Source organism: Struthio camelus, chromosome 5 (assembly GCF_040807025.1).
Source record: "Struthio camelus isolate bStrCam1 chromosome 5, bStrCam1.hap1, whole genome shotgun sequence".
In the NCBI taxonomy this organism is placed as follows: Eukaryota; Metazoa; Chordata; class Aves; order Struthioniformes; family Struthionidae; genus Struthio; species Struthio camelus.
Genome location: NC_090946.1, coordinates 24,372,371 through 24,399,803, shown reverse-complemented (window position 1 = coordinate 24,399,803; position 27,433 = coordinate 24,372,371). Strand labels below are relative to the sequence as shown.

The following is a 27,433-nucleotide window of genomic DNA, read 5'->3' as shown; positions in this document are numbered from 1 at the left end:
ACCCAAAACAAACAAAAACAATTTTTGTAAGCATCTGTCTCCAAATGTACCTCTATTCCATGGTTTTAACTATAAAACAAACAAACAAAAAAACCCAAACAGATCTAACATCAAGTCCTGACATGATTTGAAGTGAGAATTTAGTGATTAATTACTGTTCTATATAGCTGAACTGTTTTTGCTTTAAATCACATGAAGTCACTCTGATGATGTAATATGAATTCATGAAGTACATGAATAATCTCTCCAGAAAGGATCACACAACATGCTACCAATCAAGATAAACAAGACTGTTTTACAGTGAGGGAGAGGAGAGATTGCTTGAGTATCGATTATTAGATTCTCCCTGTGTGTGTTCTGTCATTTACATAAATTCCAAAAATATTTGACAACTCCATCAGTATCTGCTGAGAAATCAAAGGAGACTGAAGAGTAAAATAACATAGGCAAGGAGGGAGAGGTATGCTGCTCAGACCCACCCTGTTCCAGCCTGTTACCATTTCCAATTTTCCTTCAATTCCAGGAGGATTGAAATAAAGATAACAACTCAAGAAGGCAAGAAAATGTAATTTCTGCTTTCCAAAAACTCAGTTTCTCAGTTTTGTTCATCACAGAGACAACTATCTCCTCCAATTGAAAAGTTTGTTTTTCATGAACTCCAACTAGTGAAAGTATACTTTGGAAGTAGAAAAGCATTCGGAGATGAAAGCATTAGCACAGACTGCTTGGCCTACTTTGAAACGCAGTTGAAGAAAATGTCAAAACAAAACATGTTAATCTGCTGGGCTCAGAACGAGAAGGGCATTTTATTTCCTCCCCTCCCCCAACTGTTTTGTTGCAAGAAAAGCATAGAAAGGTGGACTGTTGTCACCTGTGAAAACTTGTCTTTTGAACATCCCCTAGATTGCAAGGCAGATAGAGCCAGGCACGCAGCAGGCTGAGTTAATTCCCAGCATACCACTGTTGGCTCTTGGTCTGGCTTAAGCGGTTTTTATAGATGCTATTATGAATTTTGCCCCAATAAACATAAAGGTTTCTGCTGTGCTTTGTTATACTACTGCTATCAAGACAGAGAGTACAGGCATACTCTGAATTATGAGACTGCAGAAAATATTTTCACATTTTATGAAAATCTACCAAATTTACCAGACATCCGAACGTTCACTGTCAGTTTTGTTGTTCCTGCATGCTGGCATAGCTATATAGAATGACAAATTCATAGATGTGCTAATTTTTGCAGCGATATCAATCTGCAAGCCGTACCTATATTAAAGATTTTCTTTGGGTTTTTAACCTCCTTTTACATATGATATTTGTCAAATACTTCAGCGCATTTGCATCTCAGATGACCGCTCATTAAACTCAAACTTGGGGAAAAGGAAAGACATTCCAATAAAAAGACGTTATAAAACAGGTAGGTAAGAGCTAAATGGACACATATTGGCTCAGAAGCATTAGGAAAACCTTTAGAATCCAACTTTAATATCAGATACTTTAACTGGGGAAACAGTACACAGTAAAGCTGCTTCCATCTATTTGGGAAGAGAGAGAAAATATGAGATTAACTAGGGCAGAAAGGGTAATTTTTTTTAAACTCAAATAATGAGTATATAATATTTAAAGAGTATCACATCAATATGCACATTTACATAGAAATAAAAGCAACATTTTGTTGTTAAAAATTCAAAGATTGTTTCAATGGAATATCTAAAATAAGACATTCACATTTTCTTTAAAAAAAAAGAAAATTTCAAAACCACAGAAGTGACAAAAGAGTTTAAAACATGGAAAAGAACCCAATAAAGGACATAGCCAGTTTAAGGGAGTAAGACATATTTCCTTCACGGATCATTGCCCCAGCTATGGAATATAGCCCACTAAATGTAATTCAAGCTGGTTTTTTGGTTTTTTTTTGTTTTTGTTTTTGTTTTTTTTTAACAGAAATACCAGCGTTAAATCAAGCTGACTGCTCAGGGTAAGGTGGACATGAACATTAGAATCATAAAAGAACTAAAACGCATGACATACAGAGAAAGATTGAATGCACTGGGCTTTCTAAGTCTAGACATGAAAGAATGAGGGAAGGCAAGACAGCACTTCCAATTTACGAGAGAAAAGAAATTAACAGAGCTACATGTCCAGTTTAGACAGACAGGAAAAATGTGTTTCAGATGCAAGCGGGGAGGGAATTTAAGAGCAGGCTATACAAAAAAAAATTAGTAACGGAAAAACAGGGAAGTACAAGACTAGATTGTCCAGGAAGGTTGTGATCCTCCATCACTTAGATTTTTACACAGCAGACCAGATAGATTTATGTCACAGGTTCTGTAAGAAAAGCTGATCCTGCCTTGGAATAGAAATGATTTCTTGACATCTTTCTAGCCACATTTCATCTAAGATTGTACAATGCAGGGAATCTTACTATCTGTTACTACTCTTCTGCATAACTTCTATAAGCCAGGGTCTAACAGATTCTGCCAACAGAGCCTGAAATTGGTTTGGCATCAAGGTTACATTAAAATATCCAAAATACTGGATAAATTACTTCACTCCCCATTGTCAGTCTGCCTATCAAGGACAGGATTACTGAAACCCTCCCTTTAGCCTATGGGGCATAGGCTGCAGTATTCTTTGATGCATTCCAATTGCTACAACATGTGCTGCGAAGGCATGCAGTAAATATTTATTTCCTTTTGATTCAAACTAATAGAAAACAAGAAAAGCAGCCAGACCAAGATCTAGTCTCTCCTTAGATCATTACGGAAATAGAAACACTTCAAGTTACTTCCATTACGCTAATTTCTTACATGGCTTTCTTTACAGAGAGCGCTTAGGAGTTCAATGTAGCTTCATCCACATGAGATGGCATCAAATGTACTAGCTCTGGGCAATGTTCCACCTCCTTCTCCACCCATATCACCCTTGTTTAGGGCAAAGAAGTATCTAAACTATGACTGATGCTTTCCTCAGATATGGCGAGCAACCTACTAATAAATTTCTGATTTTTGAGTCTGTCATTAGAATATTTGTTTTGCCACCAGAATGGCATTTTACTTCATCAATGTAGTTAGATGAAAATTTTTCTGATTCTTGCTTATTCTGGCCTTCCTTTCTCCTACTCTGTGCAAGCCTTTCTTCAGTACCACCATGCATAGCAGCACGACTTAACCTTGTTGTTACCCTAATCTTTGTAATGCTTTTGGCATTCATTTAAACCATCCAGAAATGCATGCATTTGTGCATAACAGAAAATTCACAAGTGGACAGTCATACTGTTGTTCCATTGAGAATATAAAAATTTGAGCCAGTTCAATAAGCATCCAGATTTGATTATGGCACATCTATTGTAATATTTGATGCAGTTAAATTCAGGATCGTTTAATTCAGAGCAATTGGACTGCATCTAAAATGAAGGGGAAAAAATGATTCACTGTATTGCAGCATTAGGCGGCATAAACTATTTATCTAACAGTTAAAGAGCTGAGAAAATTTAAGAGACAAGGTTGCTCCAACAGATGTTCACCTTCGGAATCACGTGCCAGGCTCTTACACGATCCCCAAGATGTTCTAGATGCAGTTATGTATCTGTGGTCCCTTCACTGTAATTCTATGCATGTATATATTGTCCAGGGCTCCATGTCAGAGTCAGCACAGTATCCTTTCTTCTCTAGTGCAGATTTCAGGGCAAGATTTTAAAATTCAGACCATTATCTCTCTTCTGGTCCTAAGAAATTTCATCTCAATTTTTTTTTTTTTTTTTTTTTATCTATGCTGTAAGTAAAATGTCCACTGATTTCAATAAGAACCACACTATAAAGACCTTAATTAAGGGCTGAATAAAATCCTGCAAACACTTAAGATATAAGCCAGGCAGTTCAATTCACATGACAAATTCTGACTACTTACATGCATGAAGTTGTATATGCGCACAATGACTTGCAGGACTGCGTGTTCTTCTACTAGTACACACAGAATATAGGAACTATCACGGTAAGACTGAAGAGTTAAATATGTATAACTGTTTTGCATCTTAAGCCTTTCTTTGTCACACTTTGCTTTAAAAAAAAAAAAAAGAAAAGTGTTCATCATAATATTTCCTAGAAGTAATGAATGAAATATTGATGTTTCCAACAATGAATTGATTTAGGAAATTTGAGCATTTTTTGACTACAAAGAACATTTAAAACAAACAAATACTGTGATTTCAGATGATTCTTAAGCTAAAATGACAGAGGATTACAGGAGAAAATCTGACCTGAAAATAACCTTTTCTGAAGAGAAGCTCCTTCAAATGTTGAGGAGGCAACTCGTTTTGACTTCAAGAGACTTTGAAAATTGTTTTCCTACTAAATTCTTCAAGTGTTTGGGTAAGAAGGCAAAACAGCACATATACCTAAGTGAAACTGCAAGCTAAGAAAGTATAATAAAGAAAGCATGTGCAAACACGGAGTTAAATAAAGGCCCATCTTTAGCCAGGGAGCATTATCACCATTTCTGTGTTACTCCGTCACTGTAAGTGTCATCATTCTCCTTTGAACTGAGACAGAACATTCCAAGATTTTAATTCAGAAAATTACACTGAGAGATCCTAGGGCAAGTTTTCCTTTACTCCTTCTTACAAGCGTATTTTCCCCCTCAAAAAGTCTTTTAAGTTCAAAGACTCTTCATCCTTCTATAATAGCTTACACAAAGTATTTTGAAGCAAAAAAGGGGCAAAGTGAGAACATATTTGTCTTCATATCCCTGCATGCCATTGCTAAATCAGTTTGGCATAAGCCTTGTGAACACTTCAGAACAGTGTGCAGTTTTCTCCTTGTTTTCAGTCAGAGCTATGATTGAGATGAAATTTATCATTCCCTGTCTGAGCCACTTCAACCAAAACGACGGCCAACAACTACAGAACCCTGCTGCAAGGTACAGCCAAACAAATACAACATGCAGCTGCACGTGCCTGGCCATGGGTTTCCTCCACCTGCAAGGCAGTAATAATGAGATGAGTTTTCCAAAATTGTGTCCTCCTCAGCAACAGGACGTGACTCCAAGTGATAATTTTAAGTTCCCTCTGCTAGAGCATAAGGGTGTCTATGTACGGACATCTACAAAGATGGCACAGGGGACATTTAACCAGGATGAGAGACATTCTACACCTCTCTAGCAACATAACAAGGTTTCGGTTTACAGGAGAATCAGGTTCTAATCACACGTCAAGTCAAAGAATTAAACAAGTGAATGAAAGGCATGGTGCTCCAGCTGCAGTGAAAGCATTATTTCACCCTAAATCCTTGAAACTAATACCAGAGACTAAGTGAAGTTCTTCTGCCACGGTCAAACTGACCAGTAAGTCAGACAAGTTGAAAAATCCTGTCTTATATTTTCTTCCTTCTCTCCTCTGAAAATAAGTAGCACTGTAAATGCCATGCTAGAGTGGCTGATAATGCATTACTTTTCAGCCACCTTTTATATAGAGAACAGAAGAAACAGAGTTACCTTATTCCACTACAGTTTATAAATACATTGTAAAATAGTCCCAAGTATCATTCAGTGGAAGTGTAATCGAGGAATTATTTTTGTCTTTTAACTCTTTGGAGGTGCACACAATAGATGATGCTGCAATTCCGTAAAACCACTAAAAAACATGTGGCTCTACAGAGATAGTAAAGGATTTACTTTACACTGGGACTTGCAAAACACAGATCTTATCTATTATTCAGAGCATCTTCCATGCTGTAGCCACTTTTAAAAGGAAAAGAAGCCATACACTCTGCTTTATATTGTTTTCAATCTAAAGATACACAAATAATCTGTCAAATAACCATGTAGGTAAGGGAGAAATTATTTTTTATGCACAAAGCACCAGACTGAGAGTAAGAACATGTATGTACATGCACATAGATACATACTGACTGTTTCAACCGGTTGCACAAACTTTTGGAGTTATAACATTATGTTCTGTCATATAGTAAAACTATTACAAACAGGTTGAAATAAATACAGTACATGTTGTTCATTGTTACCTTACTCAATTCAAACCTTCCAAACCCATGACCAAAAAAAAAAAAGTGCAAAGAAATTGATATTTAAATAAATCAAAAGAAAGAAGAAAGAAATCACTTTGCTGAAACCGAATGGATTTCTACCAAGAACTGTACGTTTTTAACAGTTGCTTAAATAAAGATTTACCTTCTGAAGATGACAAGAAAGGTATATCTGCCTGTATTGGGGTGACTGCTGAAAGAACCAGTCTGCCTCTTTGGAGAATCTGAAGAGTAAAGTCAAGTACAGTCAAGTACTGTATTTTTTGCCCTGATATTTTTAAAGCTACCACATTTTTGTCTTGCAAAAAGCCTCCCTCTCCCTCTGCCCACCCCCGCGACACACAAGCCTCCAGAATTATTGTACAGCTTGCACAACACTAAATCCTGCTCCTTTTAAGCTAATGACAAAATTCTTAGTTAGCTGAACAGGAACAGAATTTGGTCCATTAATGAACTAAAACTGTGAGAAACTGAAATAGCATGGCCTGAAAGTCAGAAACAGGACTCAGCTAACAAATGTCATGGAGAAGATGAGTTAGCAGCAGCAAATACTGCCAAACCAATGCATGTCTCTTGAAAAATAACTAGTTGCGGGGCTTTCATTTCAGCAGGCAGCCATCTGCAGAAACTGAACTGGACTGTCTCAGTCTGCTAAGTCAACTAAAAGAAGCTTTAAAAAGTAAACCCAAAATAGCCCTATGTGCATTTAGTTTCGTAAATTCAGAAGCAGATTCTACTTCTCAGCACCAAGCACTACTCAGCACCAGCTGAGACCAGGAAATCTTTGACAGCAGGTCACTGAGGGTGCACAAGTCAGCCTTAGCCTAGGTCTGATTAGCAGCTCTCAACCGCTCTTATCCTAGTATCAGGAGGGGCTCAGGTTTCCAGCATACATTGCCATTGATAACCTACAGAAAGCTAGGAAGTCAACTGACAGCACATAATAACAACAGTCTGGGTTCATATTCTAGTACCATGGAAAATATGAAGTGGCTCCCCCATAGTGACAGTGACATTGCATTTACCCAGAGGTCAGAGCATAAACATACATAGTTATCATGGACTCACTGATGCAGTATACATTTAAACTACTGCTCGAAAGCTAAGGCATAGTATTCACGCACGTGTAAGTGATCTGGCCTTGAACTATGAGGGAAAAACATAGAGCAATGGCTTACCAACCCGTTTCCCTACCAGTCTCGGAGTATCTGCCCTTTAACCAACTTAGCCCATAGATAGGGCCGGTAGCCTTACAGAAGGCTCATTAAGGGGAAGCTGACCACCTCCAGCAACAGTAATACAAAATAGACAAAACATACAGAAGAATCCAGTCCTGCAACAGACTAAATGAAACAAACCTCAACCCATCTTGTTCTTCTTTGCCTAACCTGTAGATTGCATGTTGTAGGAGACCTGCTGTTTGAAACTTCTTGGAGTCACTTGGCACGAGAACAAGGAATTGCAGCAGCATCTGAAACCTTAGCTGAAAGGGTGAATACTTACTCAGTGCTGACAAGTATCTGTTGGCTGCTCAGGATGACTTTAGTGAGTCTAATTCTGTACGGTATAAATGTGATTCAGTGCTTTTCTACAGGAAGCAATGAGTCAATAAAGATCATAAAATGACATAAAGTAAGGAAATCAGAATACTGAAAGAATTCTTCATTAACAACAACACTGGATCCTGTGGTGATCATCAGATAGCCAAGCGTCACAACAATCTACAATACATTTCTAAAAGTCAGATAGGCAGATGCCTATGAAGTGATTAGAAATGATAGAAGCCAGCAGACTAAAAATAGCTAATGTATCTATCTTAAAATATTGTTTTGCATAGATTTCTGCAGAAACTATTATAGAAAATTTCCGAAAATATAATCTGTACCATCATGTTGTGACAGTATGCAGGGCAGTTTGAGGAAAATAAGCAGAAGCCTATTTTACAAAGATTTATTTTGGTTGCATTTATATCATTTTCAAGGCACATTCTTCACTGTCAAGTCTGTTCTCTTGTCAGTTCACCCATGCAGAAGGAGGAGGGAAGTAAACACGGAACAACTTTTAAATCTCTCTCCCCCAGCATGTTATCCTTTTATAGTGTACAAAAAAAAAATGCAGCTCTTAGAATAAGTTTGCAAGAGTTTTTTTATGGTCTCTTCCAATATTCTTTGGGAAATAACAGTTCTGTTAGATGTTTCACACTGTACTGAGTTTAATTATTTATCATGTGTGCATTCAGAATATAAAACAATAAAATGTCTGTTTTGGCCCATCAGATATCATAGGGTGCTTGCTCTACTGAAGAAAGTAAACGCAAGTGAGCTGAACGCCTGACTGTTGATTAGGCTCACATTTTGCAATTCATTGAAACAAATATAATCAAAAGGAAAGTATAAACAAATTAATTTTACCTCTAAGCGCAATAAGCCTTTATTGATAAAGCAGTAAAACTATGGCAATGTTAAAAGTATAATTAAACTGTAGTTGCAAGTCTAATACAATTTTAAATTATTTGGATGTACCAAGCCTTGAAATGGAGGCTGTAATTTTAACTGGCTTTGATATCAATTTATTTTCATTAATTATTCAATAGTAAGCTTCACTAGGCTTTCTGGAAAGTTCATCACTCTGTCCCTCTCTTCTTTCTAATTTTAGGAATGTCCTGGAAGCAAACAAAATGGGACTTACACTAACCAAACTCCGTTTCTTTGGAGTGCGACAGCTGCTCTGGCTCACTCTCTTGCTGTCTTCTGTGATGAGCTGATCCTCCATTTAAACTCATTAAACTTTGTCACTAACTTTCAGTGATCTTGGGATGGAGCTTTAATGCCCAGAACAACAAACACTGAAGCTCTGCAGCATCAAAAATGCTATTTGCAAGAATGGGACTGGTCCTCCTCCTCAGCAGCGGGCTTTCAAATTCTTCATCAGAGGAGAACCAGAAGCTTTATTGCATTCAGAACTAGTCTGAAGAGACATATTTAAAAAAGAGCAAAAAACCCCAAGAAACAGTAAGGAATGGGCATACAGAAAAGATGAAGAGAAAAAGAGACGAACAAATGAAAGCGACGGGGAAAAAATGAAGCCTTAAATAGCTTGTTAAAAGCAGAGAGAGGAAGGAGAACTGTACTATAGGATCGGCATACACTTGAATACTACTGCTCTGAGTACTCTGCAACTATACTGACAGATTAATTGATGTTTCAAAAAGACATGGCTTTCAAAAAAAGATGCATCTGAAACATTGCCACTGCGATCAAACTATTTGTTTTTTTTAAATACGAAAACCAATTTCATAATTATGTCCTGAACTGTTATTTTAAATCAGAAACAGCACTGAAAAAAGTAGCCTTGACTTTCCTTGAATCATAGAATGTCCCTGTCTGTTGGAGTAACAACTGTGAATTTATTTTCAATTAATACTACAGGAAAAGAGAAAACATTTAAAATGTTAATATTTTTCATGAAAAGGCTACTGACAAACTGGAAAACATGTTTATGGGAAAAATTCCAATCACCTCTATTGCGAATGAAGGGATGACTCTTGTTTCACAACACAGGCCTAGCTTGTTAGTTTTCAGCCTGAAATACCTCTTCCCCAGAAAGCGCACTGCTTGACGAGATTGCCCTAATGCTCCTCCAAAAGAACATTTAAGGGGTGGGAGTGGGGGAGGTGCCATATATTCTGTCAGGTTTTGTTTGTTTTCTTGCTTTTTCATGTTCCTAGAGCCACTTCCACCATTTGAGCCCTCCGTAATCTCTTATTTCTATCACCATCTTGGAGACAGTCCAGTTCAAAAGACTCAGTCTCATCACAGACAGCCTTCGTGAAGAACATCTGCAGAGGCTTGACTTCATCCTACAGCCTCTGTAAATTCTGTAAACTTCAAGAAAGGACAAAGGGGGCCTTGGCCCTTCCTTTTTCTTTCCTGCCCCCTTCCCCAGCTCCTACAGAGAATATTTCTGTTCTTGTTCTTATAATCCTTTAGGTTAACACACTGAACACATGAACTCACATTAATTGGAATCAAGAACAGTAACTGGCTAGCTCATAGTCAGCTCTATTAATATTTATGGAAAGCCACAGGATTATAAGCAATTGCTGAAAATTGGGCATATTTGTCAAATTACTATTTCACAGCCTATCCTTCTCTGCATTGCTGACTATTATCACATCTGAATCTCTCCTAAAGGATCTTTGCTGATCTTCGCATGAGATGCGTGTGAGAGGTGTGAATTACATGATCAGTTTAACCTGGAAAATAATCTGGGCAGAAGGAGATGGGAGATGAATGAGGGGGAATCTCCCTTAATGAAAGTATTGTTGAAATTGCTTTGTAGGAATGGACAAATTAAAGCAGGCTCTAAAGAAAGTTTATTCTCTGGCAATTCTGCAAATTACAGCTAACGACTATGTAACTTGCTCCTGGCTGCAGATTTAGATAATGATGTACATGAAGGACAATTTTTTTTTCAATTTACAGGATGGAATTTCTAGTCAAAGCTACGGTGAGTGAGCATCTGGGCACGCGTTCACGCGGAAAGACGCATGTTTGCAGGAGCAGAGAGAAGAGAAAAGCACCCAGTTGTCAGAGCAGAGGCCGGAGCTAGGGCTAGACAAAGCAGGGGCTTGCCTGGCACCCGGGGCTGCTGGGAGGGACAGACCAGGCAGGGCTGTGGCCAAACTCCCCCCTCCCAAAACCCTGGCTGACTCTCTCCCACTCTCACCACCGCCACTGGGGAGGGAGCTGCCAAGTGCCTGGAACAGCAGCTCATGGAGGGGGGCTGGACACAAGGAACGACTTCTTCCACCAGCAAAAGGCACCGCTCCCATCCCATCCCATCTCATCCCATCCCATCCCTCAGCGCTCCTGTGAATATGTCAGGTGCTGTCTTTCCCCTTGTGCCTCTGCTTCGCTCAAGATAGCCAGGAGAGGGAAGGGAGGAAAAAGAAAGAAAGCCTTGGGCTGCCTTGGAGCAATTCCCCTTGAAGGCTGGAGTTCAAATCCCTGCTGTGCCACATTCTGCCTATCCCCTCTCTTTCTCATATGGAAAGTTTCAGCCTGATGCAGAATAAGAAATATTTTAGCATCCTGAAAATGTTCACAGCATGGGGAAAATATTTCCTGTCCACTTTAATTTACAGGTGGCTCTGCATTATTTCATCTCCCTCATCTCATTGCTTGTTTAACTCAACAAAATGCATGTTAGAGACTGGAATACACTAGTCATTTCTGACAAATGTTCAATTATGTAAGCTAAGAATGGTACTCCTCACAAGTTTTGTACTATTTAAGCAGCTGGATGTTTATTAATTCAAAACTCACGTTTAATTTCAAATACATTAATTTGTGGAGGAAAAAAATTTTTCTTCTCAATTCTGATAAGGAATAATTTCTCCACTGACAATAAGGTATATCTTAAAAAAAAATCTTTTAATATTTTTTCACTATTTCTCTGACCTGCTTCTCAAATTCATAGTAACTGCCAAAAAATTATTTCACCACATGCAAAAATCCAGTTAAGCTGCAATCACCATTTTACTCTACTGAATTGCTTACCTTCTTACCTGCTATTAAAAACAAAGGTTTGCCTAAAGCTAATGCTCTCAGCTTTGAATCATGACAGAATATCAAGCCTCAAACCAGTCATCTGAAAAACTGGAATATTAAAACACTTTTTTTTGGGAACGTTTCTGTCTGCATATATCACTTTTTGCTCAGAGAGCAAGGAAAGACAGGCAGAAAACCAGCCTGGTTTCTAATAAATTATGCCCAAACTAACAGCAATCAAAAGATCTCCCTGTAGGGCACAACGGTCGCTGTGTTAGTTCCCTTAAAAACATTTCTGAAGGCAGAAGATTTTGTAACAAAAAATCTAACGTTTCCCAAAACATTAGTGCGTATGTTTTTGCAAAACAAAGAAAATAGTGCAAGGAAACCAACAGAAACACTATTTGTAAAACCTAGCTTCTGTTCAACTGGCATGTGAAGGAGATATCATTCAAAATGACGGAAGCTAAAAATGGTACTGGAAGTAAAATGAAAGTGTGATTAGGCAGTTACAAGATATTTTACCATAAAATTGGAATTGAAATAAAGGGGGTTTTTGTTTGGCTGGCTGTTAAACCAAATTTATAAAGCTACCATAATAATATACACAGGATTTTTTAAAATTACGCTTAATGTTTCCCAAGTACCTATCAATTCAAGTAACTTTTTTCATTGATCTGTTAAAATTCACAGAGGCTCCAGATGAGATAGGGTCCCCAATTTGCCCTGAGTGCATAGTGAGAGAAAGTCCTACCCTAAAGAGGTTACTGTCTACACAAGAGAGGGCAGAATATGGGTCAGGATCATCACCCCTCACTTACACATTGAAGAAAACGGATGCAATGCCAAACCAAGTGACTTGCAAAAAGTCACAGCTGTAGTGCCTTGAAACTCTGACTTCAGTGTCCAGAGTTTAGGCTAAGCCGTCCCGGATTTCCCTGTGCCTGGCCGCTTACTCCTCCCGTTATACATCAGTTCCCTCCTTCTCTTAGTTGCGCTGACACAACCGTTTCTGAAGCCACATTGTAAATCAGATGACTGAAATGATCCAGATTAAATATAACCTGGTTTATGTTTGAAAAAGGACATAAAGGTTTTTATAGCTTTAATGAAAGTACAAGCCTTAAGTGGAGATTTTACCCACCTAAGTCTTAACTGGACAATTTATAGCTAACATATTTCTGAATTCTACAGTGGTAATGCAGTTCCCTTCCAGCCCCAAGCCATTCTGTAAAGGAAATAAAACAGAGGGAGGCTAACTAATTCAACTGATGGTCACTTCTCTACTCCGAACAGCCTAATCTGGTCTGACACAGCTCAACTGAACGTCCTTGAACAACTGTCAACCAACTCATCCCCATCTTCAGGATTTTTTCTTCTGGTGATATCCTTTTCACACCTCTGAATATAAATGTATAGTAATGTCACACATTTTGAGCATGAAATATGCTAGCAGTATATCTATGCTTTAGGCCAACAATTAGTTGTGCAGGTCTCTTAGTGCCGAAGCTCTTGCTGGGGTTACCCACACGCGCTGGGTGTACATCAGCAGTACTGATGCAAGAGCAGGCCCCAATGGGCTTTCAGCGATGCAAAAATGAGAGAGAGAGCACAAAGAGAAAACACAGCAAAAAACCTTGAAATTACAGTATGAGCAATTGTGCCAGTGGGAAGGGAGGATTTTTAGTAAACTCAGAGTGATCTCATATGATTGAGTATCCAAAAGAAGCAGAGTCTGAAGAAAAAATTACATTACATAATATGAAGAATCCACCTATTAATTACGGTATTAATACAGATAAGAGACTAGCTGCTTAATAGTCAGTGAAGGTAGGTAGGTGCCTCTGGAGATGACACAAACCAGAGGACCCCATTCTGCCTTCCTGGGTAACTTCCATCTCTTAAAGTTAGCAGTCTAAAGATGCCTAAAATTAGATAGCATGTACACCTCCTCCTGGGCTGATTTCCTTTAACAATAAGGTTCTGAACCTTTACGAATTTGTTTACATTCTGAACTCTACACAGACATTGTTTTACTGCTAATCACATCAACTCAAAATAAGCAGGCCAGACTGTCACCAAATGTATGTACATCTTGTTTCTCAAGTTGCAAGGCAACACAAATAACATACTAAACTCACATTAATAGTAAAAGCTACATGAAGAGCACACAGAAGCATTAGGTGGTTTCATGACATTTCGATTAAAAAATAAATAAATAAACTTTCGTGAAAAGATGGAAATATTTCCTGCTTCTTAAACCAAAGGAAGCAGTTACATCTCCTGATCTATGGAAACTCCAACCAAGAACACATTATACTGTGACATTCTTAGCGTTTGAAATATTGTTACAGATCTGCTTGTGCTACGAATGCTCCATACTTAAGATAATTCAACCTGCCACCATACCATAAAAAGAGCAGTCTCAGACGAATCCAGGACTCAAACTATTAAAACATTTCATACATTTAAAGCAATTTCTTAAATGGCACCAGGAAACGAAGCCCACAAGCAGAATACGTTCCCTCTAAAAAAAGTGCTTTTATCTGTCAGTTACATTCTGCTGAACTTCCTGACTGCAGCCTGGAGAGTTGATAAAATCTGTTAATAAAATGCCTGCTTTCAAGCTAAACAGTTATGACAACAAAAGGCTTGGAGATATTTTCAATATACATGACATCTTTCTTCAAAAAAAGATCTATTAGTATTCAAAAGCAAAAAAAAAAAAATCTAGAATTGGATGACTTTGCCTAAGATGCTTTCTTATTTTTAAGAAAATTTAAAACAAATTAAAATTTTTATGTTATCCTGCATAGGATATTTACGGACTAAAATACATCCCAATTTGATATAGCTTTGAGCATCAATTAAGAGAAAGCAAATAGAAAATTGGAAATTGGCACTCTATGCTACTGTCCACTGACATTAGTTCTCACTGTGATTTTGGCTAAGTCATTCTCCCTTTTCCTCTCTGAAGGGAGAATGAACCTTCCTACTTTTAAAAATGAGATTATAATAAATATTTAGCATCACAGAGAACTGGTGTAATTTAATGTAGCATCTAGAAAGCAAATTGTAGTTCTAAAGCACTAGAGAATGTTATGTTCTATTCTTCTTTCCTTGTACAGGACATAAATTAGTGACATGCAGTACTTGAGAAGGAAAAACATGTGAGGTCACAGTTGTGGGCACCCAATGTTTCATAAATCCTGTGTATCATAAATACCCAACACTATTCATCTTTATGACCTACTTTATCTCACTTGATATTCAGAACTGTTTTTCATCTCAAAAACGGCATGTGTATGTAACCTGTGGTCTGCAGAAACATCTTCCAACTGCAACAGCCTTTAAGCAGTCTTAACTTGACAACTTTTATATCACCTTATTAATGGTACCTTAAATTAGAACTTAGAGATCTGTCTGAACACCAAGTTGTCAATCCTTTGATACACATTACTAACACTTTATCCTCTTCACTGTTTGAATTAAAGCAGCAAAATTGAAGATTTGCCGTGATTACTCCTTCACCTCTTCTTAGAGATGAGGAAGTCATTTCAAAACTTGCTTATAATTGATTTCAAAAAAATATTTATTCCTCCATGAAGCTAAAATACATTTCATTAACAGAATGTTATTTCTGCTTGAAATTTCACTTGAATTGTCTCTCCCAGTAAACAGTGACCTCTTTTGTCAAAAAGATGCTCCATGCTAACAACATAATATGTTTTTTCACTATTAATTATGGAAATTTACTGTAATTACAGCAACTGTTATATAAAAATATTATATAGAGACTGGGGATTCAAATCCTTTCCAGCATATATCAACCTGTTGTGGACTTGGAGTAGTACAAAGTCATCCCATCCAAGCCCTCTTAAGGACGCTAAGGTCTACGCGCTGCATCGCTTTTTGCCAGCCGTGAAAATAGATACTTCAGTAGTAGAGACTACTGTGGTCAATAATCTATTAGTATTTTTCACAACACTTTCATCTGTAAAGACCTAACTGCTCTCAGACCACCACGTACAGGAATCACAGCTGAATTTAAAACCGTTGACAAAAGAGCAAACCATCAGAAGCAGCTGACCCTTGGCTGTATCTTCACTGGTAAATGCAAGTATGCCTGAGCACATGATCTTGCTGGTACAGAGGTAGCCCTTGCCTGTCATACTAACAGTTCTAACCTATGGGGAGTGTCTGAATCCCTGAAAAGATGACTACTCTGTGTTCTAGATCAGTTTTAAAAGATGACCGGGAACATATTTCTTCTAATTAGATAAGCTCTGAAATAAATATATAGAGAGATTGCCGAGATGAAAAGTATATACAGTTCTCATTTCATGAATCATCAAAACGAGAGGGAGAAGTCATAGCCCTGCCACTTGTTTGCCTAGCACTGAATTCTATTTCTAGATATTTCCTGGTTATGAAAATTTTGCAAATAACCCAGATACGTATTAAAATTCCTGCTACTATTTTCAAAAGTTGATAGACTGCGTACCATACTGCTTGGTAAGTTTACACTTCAAGCCCTCTGGAAACAGAAATGTAATCCTTCATGGTACTTAGTATTGTTTTCGTTTTGCCCCAAGATTCTGAAACATGTAGTAAATATAGATGTGGAAGGGCCCTTCCACATAATTCACTGGCAAAGTGAAAGAAAGTGTCTCACATAGGTTTCCCTTTTACTGACAAGCCCCAGTTGCCAACCCCACAACCTATTAATAACTTTGCTGCAGTCTCTGCAGTGTCATTAGATGCCAGTTATTGCCCAGTTTATAGTAGTGGGTCCCCCAGAATACTGCGGACCTTACTGGGAGCTAAGTATTTATCAGAAACCAAATTCTGCTGTTAAACTAAACAAAAAGATAGTTTCTTCTAGAGATAATTTCCCTTTAAATACACACTAGAGCCAATAATCAGGCTTTTGATCTTTAGTTCCCCACTCTAGTGCCAACTATTTTGACCTTCCAGGACATGAGAGGCTCTGATTTAGAGGCAAGGAGACATTCCTGTCAGAACACAGAACACTTTATACAAGTCAGCAAAGCCACAGATCTTTGCTAGACGCTTTACACTTGCAAGGTAGCGAGTCAGGTCCAACATCCATCCAGAGAGTCCAGGCAGCAGGTCAGGGTCAAGCGACAGCATGGCTCAGGCAAAGCTCTATGCTCAAATGCAGCTCTGGAGCCTGTGGGCAGAAGCTCCAGATGAGACTGGTCAGGGCAGTTAAGGCCTATGGGTGTGCTCAGGGCCCTGACAACCGCAACTTGGGTAAACGTACTATAAAGCAGCCCTTTGGATCCACCTCCTGCACAAATTCCCTTTGTGTTCTACCATAGGAACACTACCCTGATCCTGTAACGCAAGTCATGCTACACTGCAGTATTTTCTGACTGTGAGTTGTCATTAACAGCTCTCTAAAATTGCAGCTTTACTTGTTATTAAAGCCTTGTTTTTAAATGACAGTTTGAAGATCACCCTGAGAAATAAGATTATGGAAAGAAGAGAATTTTGACTAGCTTCTCGATATTTTAGGAACTTGGTAGGCATGTATTTAGACACTTAGGTCGTACTCAACTTAAGAAAGCCTACAAATACTTAATAAAAATGAAAGTGAAAATTTGACCATGTTTGAATCTTCCTGCCCAATTTCTGCAAATATTTGTGCAAACCAGTAGAGAGATCTATTTGTGAAAAGTTAGTTACTTTCTAAAGCTTGTAGTCATACTATAGCTCTGTACTCAAGCACTATATTAATCATATGAAAATACCAGAAAAAGTGACCACGTAGAACTAACCATCACTATGCAAATATTGAATGAGTAATATTTACTATGAACTGAAGAGCTTGCAAACAAGAACTTATTCCTAAATGCTGTTAAGTAATACGGAAAGACTACAATTTCGAGAGACTATTGCATTCCTACATACATTGAAAAAGAGAAAAATGATGTTAAATTAGTTAGCTATAGGATTAGCAATGAATTATTTAGTAAGCTTTACTCATATACATAATTCTCCACAGTCAAGCATGCAAATCAGATCAGGTAATTCTACACAAACATGTGATTATTAATTTCATATGCAATTACTTCATTAGTATCTGTAGTTGCAGTATTTACAAGTACAAATTTGATATATACCTGTTTACATATTTTACACAGACACTAGTGCCTTCTTAGAGTCCACATAGGTACACAACATAGAATATCTGATTTGTATACTTCAGCGAGCTCAAGATAAGGCTATATGCTCATTACAGAAGTTTTCATCTAATTGTAGAAGAGTATTTGCAACTCTCTTTTTCCCCTTTGGTTTGTAGAGCATAAAGGGTAGTGTGTTCCAAATAGAGTTTTTTGCTGATGTCAGATAATATATTTCAATATTCATTTGCAAAAGGATAGACAGCAAATGCAGAGTGGTCTTTTACTTATGTCCTAATAATTGCTGCCCTGTTGCCCTGCTATAACGGATAATTTATAATTGATAAATTTTTTTTTCCTGAAAACTTCCCTCTGTTAACTTCCTATGTAGGTAGCAATATTAGAAAACTGTGTTCACATTCAGATTTTCTGCAGATGGTTATACTCAACAGTATGTTCTTATCTGTAGTTTCTATGACTACTAGAGCAGCACTAATTTCTTAAAATTGAATGGACCCAGAATCTAATTTGTATATTTAAACAAGAACATGTACATTTCCTCTGAAAGCTATTCCAGCAGAAAAAGCATACATATATCTATTTTAAAACAAAATATAGGCATATATATTCAATTTCAAAGATGTATCAAACACAGCACAGTGCAATCCATTTTAACTATGTATTTTATATGCAATGTTGGGAAATTGTAGCCAGTATTGAGTGAATTCCACTTTTTCCTTTTCCAAATTTTCACTATAAGGCATGTGAATTTATATTGAGACAAAACAATACAATAAAAATAACATAATAAACCTTGTGTTCCTTTCTCAAAGGCTTTCCTGTGTATCCTACAGGTTTCAGCTTCCAAGACTTAGCATCTTTTTTTCATGCATCACTTACATCTGTTATTTCATTTGTATTCCCTGACCTGAACAAAAGAAAGCACTGAAATATATGCAGATGTTGTAAGACTGACTAATTGTATTGATTTCAATGGTATTAGATACGCGTTTGAGTAATACCTTTTCTAATAACTGCAGTTCCTTTAAAGATATCACGGTCTTAGCCACAAGAATTTTCCTGACACCAGAAAAGTACACTGCCAAAATGAACAAAATTCATCATACCTATTAAAGGTATTTCTAATTGAAGTTATCACTTATTTTTATGTTCCTTGTATTTTTCTGCTTGGCTTTAATCTACCAGTTTTTACACGTGGATTTAATTTTACTCTGTTTTGATTAGGCAACTACTGTTTTTACATCCAAAAGAATTCCTCAGACAAAGAAAATCCGGGTTCAATAAAATCATCATTTCATAACCACACATCCTCCCCACCAGCCAGGCAGCTAGCACGCCTGGCAGCTTGCAGCTCTGGACAGCCTGCGCAGCCACTAGCTGGGGAGCTCGGAGTTCTGGATAGCCACAGAGCTGCTGAGCCACGTAGCTGGACTTCCTTGTTTCCAGCCAGCTGGCTCACTTGTCCATCTTCCCTTCAAATATTGATGAATTCACATAAAATACATATCTGTTAAATTAACATTTTTCAATGCACTACCGTTCTGCCAGAAAAATTCCAGCTGGATTTAATATTAAGTTCTGGAAAGTAAATTAGGATTTAATTTTCTGATTTAAATCAAACTATCAATAGATCCATTTGTGTCCTCTAGCAACTCCCTCATGCTAGTTTTCCTGTGTGTCAATTTACTTCTTTCCTTTGAAAAGCCCTGCAGAGGGAGCAGGAAATACAAAGAACATGTATGCCAGGGCACAGTGGAGGAGCGTTCTCCAGTTTTCGTTCTTTTCAGTGAACTCTCTATTAAATGTTATCCTGCAGCCTTCAGAGTTTGCCCATGTGCTCCTAGATATGTATCTTAAGACGTACAAAGAACTTTCCTGGCTAACAGTGAGTGCGAAAAGGGTTTTTTGTTGTTGTTTTGTTATTGTCATTAAAAAAAACTCTTATGTACCCCTAAACTATCAATTTCATGGGTGAGTTGAGGAGCTAAGCGAAGACAGCCTTTCCTACCTTTTGGTTGTCCTGAGGAAGAGGGAGGGCTGGTCATCTCTAGAAAATGGTATTTAGAATCACTGCTTGAAGAATTGGAACACTCTGGGCTCATCAGTTGTCCTGAAATCACTCTTAACACAGGCCAGGCTAAGATGAAAGCAAACAAAGATATATATATTTTTTAATTTAAGCACAGATAACAATCATTCTTGGTTGGGAAACATAACGAAAAAAATACATATTTTTCAATGTACATGTACACTGCACATGTACACCTAAGTTAGTCCTGTAGACTTCTCTTAGGCTACAAGATTTACTTAATATACTAACAGATAACTCACACCATTTCTAGCTGAGGGTTTTGATATTCATTTAACCCTATGCCTTCAGGCCACATTCATGGAAAACAGTTCAGACCAAGCAGCCTCGATTTTGTCTAAATCTATCTTTGGTAGAAATAAAAATGAAGTCCTCTGCCTTCCATTCTCTATCTCATCTCCACATCATTTAGTATCCAAAAATCTGACCAGGCATTATTATTTTCTTTCATGTGTTACCTTCCACTTCAGGAAGGCTCATATACCTACGGTCTGAATTAGTTTTTCCTCCAGCTGCTCCAGAAAACTCAGTGAGCACATGGGAGAAAATAACATGTGTTCTCTTCACTTTGTTATGCCCATCCACTAGTTTTATTCCAGCTAAGATGGAAAACTAGTATTTCTGTAAATGCTTGAAGAAGAAACCCTCTGTAATTGACATCTGTAACTACAGTGTTACCACCACCTGTACAGACACTGCAATCATTTTTTTCTGATGAAAACAGGAAAAAAAGCAGCTTAAGGAATAAAATATCCTTTTTTCTTTTTAAAAAAAAAAAAAACAGTTTAAGCACCCATACATCGTTGTTATCAAGAACAATCAGAATAGTTTAACACATGCACATGATGACCAAGTTAATATGACTATTAAAACTTTAAATTTACTTTTTTTTTCCTGTTGATATAAGCATTACCATAAAATTCATACAAGTCAGAGTAAAATCCATACCTTTCCAAAACATCTAGCTTAAGCTAAATGCCTCAAAACTCAATCCGAAAACACATGTTTATAACACAGGAATTATCGACTGGTGCCTTGGACTTGTAACTTACCTTTTATGAAATGATGGCAGTCTAAGACACCTATTGAAGCAAATGAAAATAAACTAGTATATGAAAAAAAGAATAGGTGCTCCCTAAATTAATGTTTTGATAGCTCAAAATAACAAACTAAGGGAGTACAATTGGCAATCAACAAAATGTAGCCATTTAATCATTAGACAGTTCAGAAAAAGGGTTTTGCTGACAAGTATTTCTTTTTCACTTAAACCATTCTGAATAAGATGAAAAGGAGATTTCCATTATGGACAGTAAACAGTTTGCACCTCAACTGCTCCCCAAATCTCCTACTCCTTCCTCCTCTCAAATAAACAAACAAAGCTTTTGCCTGCCATTTCCAAAACCAGCAGAAAGAATACTTCTGTTTGTCTACAGTGACCTAGCTGCTTCAGTTGAACAATTCCGATAGCTCAAAAGGACAGCAACAGATGTTTCCTTGCAAATGTTTGTGGATATTTCAGCAGCTGGCTTACAATGTGTTACAATCATTTTATGCTCCACATTTTTATGCTAGGATTACACCTGTTCCTTGTAATATTGTCTATGTACTGAACTCTGTGGCCTCTACATGTTTTCAGAGACAAATGATTCAGTATTATTGAACTTCGTGAAGTACAGGATGGAACGTCACCAAATTATGCATTGAACTTACTGTTCAAGGTTAACAGCTTCAGTAGTTAATGGATTATTGCAGCTCCAATGATATATAAAAACAATCTATTTGCTATTTTTGGTTAAAAAGACACCATCCCTCAGCTATCACGGTTACAGAGTGACAGAGGTGGACCGTATTTCATGTCTTGATGAGAAAGATCAAAACTGCAGGAAGAAGAACAGAAAACAAAATGGAACATCAGTTAAAACGTTAACTTTGATTTTCATTCCACACTAAGAGGCACTAGTTATATTATGGGCCCTGAATTTGGCTTTTCCACTTTTTCCCCCTCCTTGCTTCTTTCTTTCTATTCTTTTTTGGGGCTCGATTGCCCAAAGCGTAATTTTTAATGAGACCTACCTGTTCTATCTTCTCTTTCAGAGACCCTGTTTTACAACAATAACAATAATCAGAAATAAAAAGCAGTACAATGTTGTAATCCTAACATGCACAGGGCGAGACAGAGATGAAGTCTGAATGAGAAATCCTTGAATTGAAGGAATTCACAAGTACCTGCCCAGGTTTCCTTGCTGATACATTATTATCCATGACATTTATTAATTAAAATGAATGACCAGTAAATTTCTTTTCAAAATAACCAAGAAAATTTCAATCCTACCCAAGGACTGTCTTCATTAGGAAATGACTGAGCCACCTGTAAGATGCTGAAGAATATCCTATTCTAAATCAGACTTACCACAAAACATTTCATGAATCATTGCCTTCAAAACCATAAAATTTAGACAGGACCAAATCAAACTTCTCTTGTCTTCTTTTTTTTTTCCCTCCTATCCCTCCTGTGAATGAGCATATTTTAAAATGCACACCTCTTTCTAAATTAAAAATGAGCATTTTTTTAATTCTTATTTTTATCCAAAATCTTCTGGTTCATCTGTAATAAAAGTAACAAGAACTAATCTGTATTCTCTGGGCTCCCAGACAACATCCCTAATATGGACCATATGTACTTAGGTCCAATTTGGTCGGTTTAACATCTCAAGCCATTTCCTGTTTAGTTTATAGACAGACAGATATATAGGGCATAGTAAAGTTAGCTAGTTAAAGAAATAAAATATGCTGAACTTCTGATATTTCAAATACTGCTTTGTGCTGTTCAGTGCTAAGCTACTATCTTTTGCCTGGCATACCAATAAACTCCACTTCTGTTGTGATACAGTTTGGACCCTAGATGATAACGATGTTTCAACTTTGTCAGATTGAATCAGGTAAGAAATAGCTTCATGTCCGTATGCACAAAGGCTCTCTAACATGTACAACAGTAAAGGCTAGACCTGCAGTAAAAACAAGAAAAATGGTTTTATTATGACACTATAGTTGGGAATTTCCCGTTTGTCTCCTTAAAAAGTTAAGCACCATCACTTAATCCCAGAGCAATGAATACCTTTAAAATAGTATCTTGTCTTTGGTTCTATCACAGAGGGTAGAATGGCAGATAGTCTGACCCGAAAAAGAAACCAGGACCAGTAGTAGGGACAAATTAAGTGGTAGGGACAAATTAAATGAGGATTTCTAGGTGGTTACCTGGAACATATTAGCCTTCTCAGTAAAAGCAGTACTGAAATTTAGACATCTAAAAACAGATCTTCAAATAAATAAATAAATAAATAAATAAAAATCACAGATCTGAAAAAGAAATTTCAACAACTGTCTGACAATTTGTTTTAATCTGTATCTTGGAAGAATTTCTGAAGTTCCCTTGATTTTATTTTCTCTGTTATTAATAACAACTATTTCACTGCCTTGGCAGAAAGACTCCAACAGACCTGTTAATGCATCAGGTCCAGAATGTGTAATTTATAGAAAGATCACATGGTAGAGGTGCCACAAGTGGTCTCCTCATCGCAACATAATTCTTACAAATGATCTCTCTTTCTACACATTCTTTTTAAGAACACTGAGGAAAACTACTTAGGTAAGTGAGCACAGTCCCAAACATTGGTTTCTCATTTATACCACCAGCCTGAGATAATGGCTAATCAGCTATTACTAAAATTGTTAATTTTAGTAATCTTATTACATATTACAGGTTCAAGACAAGGCACAAACATACTTCAGACTGTGTACAGTTAACATCTGGAACTCTTTTTCATATGTTAAAGTGCTAAAAGCATATGTTCATATGCCAAAAGGCAAATTGCTGGAGGCAGGGATAGTAGTCACAGAAGGTTTCACTATAGGCTTTCTTCATTCTTACATCCTTTCCTTTTGGTGACTATTAAAGTTTGGACTCTTATCCTATGTGAACTGGCCCAGAGCCATTACTATTTTCTTAAATGATACAGAGAAAGAATGAACACACTGCTCCTTGTTGTCATCCTAGGAGTCATCACACAACCAGAAACTCCAGTATCATTTACATTTTCTGCTTTTCAATAGGATGTGGACATTTTCAGCAGGAGAAGCAAGATTCTAAACAGTGCTACCACTTAAAGCATTTAAAGCTTGCCTTATTGCTGTTTGCCTAATTTTCAGCCACACATAATTACAACGTTCAGGCCTGTTGTGATCAAGTTAAATAGCTTTACTCTCACAGAGTACGGACAATTGCAAAATATGCAGCAAGATTTTTCATTTCAAATTAAGTTTCTTAACATCACTTATGTCTGTAGAATCAGAAAGGGAAGTTTTAAACAGTTCTTCAGACTTTCTCTCCACAGCAGCTATTTATCTAGGGAAGCAGCTACAAATCTGCCCACGTGCTAAATATTTCTTTTAGTTGCCACTGGCAATCTGAGTTGGGGGAATATCTGCAGGGAACAAAAAAAATTACATTCTTTTGTCACATAGAAATGTTCAAGTCACTTATTCTAAGAATCTGCAGTTCAGTAGTTTGTGCCTTTTCAAATCCTTTGCTGATAGCCCATGGAAGCAGATAAGAGCATTCACGTTCTTTTTTTCATTTCATTGCTAATTGCTATACTTCAGCTTTGTAAGAAATGCTTGACATAATGATCCTGTTGTTCAGAGTAAGGCTTTATTTTCCAGAAAAGGTTGTTTTTACTGAATCACATTATCAAAACCCAGATAAAATAGGAATTTCATAGATGAGATGCATTTTCCTTTAGTCCAAAACATTATTATCATGTCTGCAATTCTCAGATCATTATAGGAAAAGTGTTAACATCATAAAATATAGGAAACGATTATGAGATGCCCCCTCACCTTTGTGGTGGCACCTTATTTTTGTTGAGTGAGGCAGGCTTCCAAAGATTTCCTTCCCAGAGCTCCAAGCCCATGCACAGACTGAATAAAATCAAGCTTGCCTCAGCAGCAGGCAGCTGAGCCTGGGGAAGAGAGTCATCTGAGCTCCCCTTCCCTTCCCTTCCCAAGGCCTCTTCTGCTTAATAACACAAACTCACAGGACCCAGACTGTCAGTTCACAAAAGCATATGCTTTTTAATAACCCGTGGGAACCACGGGAGTATTTACCTACTCAACGCTATTCTACCTATGTCAACCTTCTAGTCCCAGATTTCTCTAGCTTTTTGTTCATGAATATCTTGAAATGTAAGCAACTTCCCTATGCCTTTGTCTTTAGTTAGCAGTTTCTTAGTTTGTAGGACAGACAGTTGAAACTTAACTAAAATTTTTATTGTAAAAAGAGCCACTGATAAGTGCATGATTAGAAGGTGAATATCAAATAAGCTTGCATTGTCTGCCTCAAACAGAAGCATGAAAGGTATAGCCTGCGTGGTGGGTGGTGTTTTTTTTTTCTTTTTTTTTTTTTTTTTTTTTTTAAATCTGTGCCACAGGAAAGAGGTGCCAGCGTTTCAGTGCCTCATTTAATCTCTGAAAGATGGCAGTAAATTTTACTACTGTGACCTTTTGTATGTTCCTTAACTTGAATTGCTGGTCATTTGCTGTTCTTCCTAGTTAAAATATCAGTAACCAGCATAAGGGCATGGGAGCCATTTAAAATACAGAATACTAATTTTTTCTCTTTATTGTTCCACCACAGTTGCGACCTCGGTACGATCATCGGATACTCAGTTACAAGCCCTTGTATTCACCTTGTTTTATAACTTATTATCTGGTGCCATTCAACAGAGTTATACTTTCCATTTGTTCCAATTCACCTCACAAAAAGTTTTACTGCGTTTGACATTCTCTCTTCCCCGGTTTGGTAAACTTTGGGGATATTTAGAAACAGAAACTTATTTCCACAGCCCTACATTCTTCTAAATCTAAGACTGAAAAACTGAAAACAGACACATTAAATAAATAAATAAGCAAGCCACATGGCTTTGGCTCCAAGTAAGCCTATACTGACTGATCTACAATCATCTATGCGTGAAACAAGAAGCTGATAGTCAGCTTCTAGTTAAGTGCAGCAAGATCAGCAATCCGCAGGTCAATGGAAGATGGTAAATACTTACAGCTTTTGAAAATGTATAAAATGGTTCAGGTTCTGAACACCCAGCTGCAATTTCATTTATACTCCATTCTAGGAATCCGATCACCCAGGAGAAATGAATAGATTTTAAAGAGCTGAGAGAAAAGCAGGAAAAAAAAAAAAAAAAAAGAGTCTTGGGAGGATCAGTTGGTAAAGAAGAAAAATGTCAGAGTACATGGCTAAACCACTTCCTTGGGTAAAACAGCAAAGCCAGCTTTAGCATTTATAAAGGTGTGAATATACGTTACTCTGAACGATATACTGAGTCAGAGCAAGCAGTAGTAAGCAACTGTACTTACTGCTCCAGACCTTGCCAGCTGTGCACTCTGCACAGTTTCTTCCCTGCACTATCCTCAGAGCCCAGGCAGGCCTGTGGGCTTCTCCTAAGATGTCATCACGTAGGTAACTAAGGCTCCACAAATTTGGACACTTGCATTTCCCAGCATTGCCGGGGCAAAAGGATCTCTGCCTGAATAGCGTCATCAAACAAAACTGGGCCAAGGGAAGATGGAGGGAGCATTTATAGGCGTAACAACCAGGCAGCATAATCTGCCTCAGAAAAGGGGCCTGTGTCATCAGTGGCATCACAAGGACAGGTTAGCAGATGGCTTTCCTACATTCCCAGTGTAACGCTGGACACCCTAGCAGGGAAAAGCATTAAAAAGAGTTCCTGCTATTATGTCTATGAAGGACAAAAGATGCTTTTTATGTCAGATTAAAACTCTGGGACAGAAGTGCATGCATTTTCTAAGCCTAGATGAGGGTGACGATATGTACTATGTTTTTAAATGTATTCAGGAAACTAGGAATGGCTGAGAACAAAGGAACTCAACCCAGAGCCTTCACAAAAGCTTGTGCATTGCTCCACAGTTCCCTCGTAAAAATTTACTGCATGTAGGACAATATTCAAGACCTATCATTTTGCTGTAATCGTCTCTTAGTAAATAAGAAATAGATTACAGTTCTTGAAAACGTTGAGAAACAGTACTCCTTTTGGCTAACAAGCTGTGCTGAAATACAATTAGCACAGAAAAAAAAAATCAAGTTTGTGTCATCAGTAAAGCAGCTATTATAAAAACCTATCCGCTCCTACAGACTAAATTCGACAATAAGTGTATTTGATGCCCAAAGAAATCTACGATATTTGTCCAGAGGCATTTAAAAGAAGCATAATTATGACTTTAGGACTACTTACAATTTTAAGAAGAGAGGGGAAGGGAAATTTGTTTTCTATAAAATAAAATGGAAATGAGAAATGAAGAAAGCAAGTCAGAAAGAATGCAGATGGAAAAGGCTTAAGCACTTTTCCATTTTTCTCTAGTAATTGGTTTGGGATATTCTTTATTTTGTTCATGCCAAGCGTTCTCAAATTCCTGCTGCCACTATTGGCCGTGACCAGGGAGCTAGTCAGTGCAGACTGCCAACAACTCACAGCAGCAAGTGTCTAGAAAATTTCCAAC

At 37.4% G+C, this 27,433-nt stretch overlaps 1 long non-coding RNA gene across 1 annotated transcript in view; it reads right to left on the bottom strand.

Annotated features, from left to right (window-relative positions):
• The window catches only part of LOC104147508 (uncharacterized), a 294,392-nt gene that overhangs the window by 159,182 nt on the left and 107,777 nt on the right, over nucleotides 1-27,433 (bottom strand). Inside the window, exons 16-18 of the long non-coding RNA XR_011141392.1 lie at nucleotides 25,957-26,068; nucleotides 21,557-21,723; nucleotides 19,766-19,894 (exon numbers count right to left, since the gene is read on the bottom strand). This is a non-coding gene — a long non-coding RNA (uncharacterized lncRNA). The remainder of the gene's footprint in view (nucleotides 1-19,765; nucleotides 19,895-21,556; nucleotides 21,724-25,956; nucleotides 26,069-27,433) is intronic.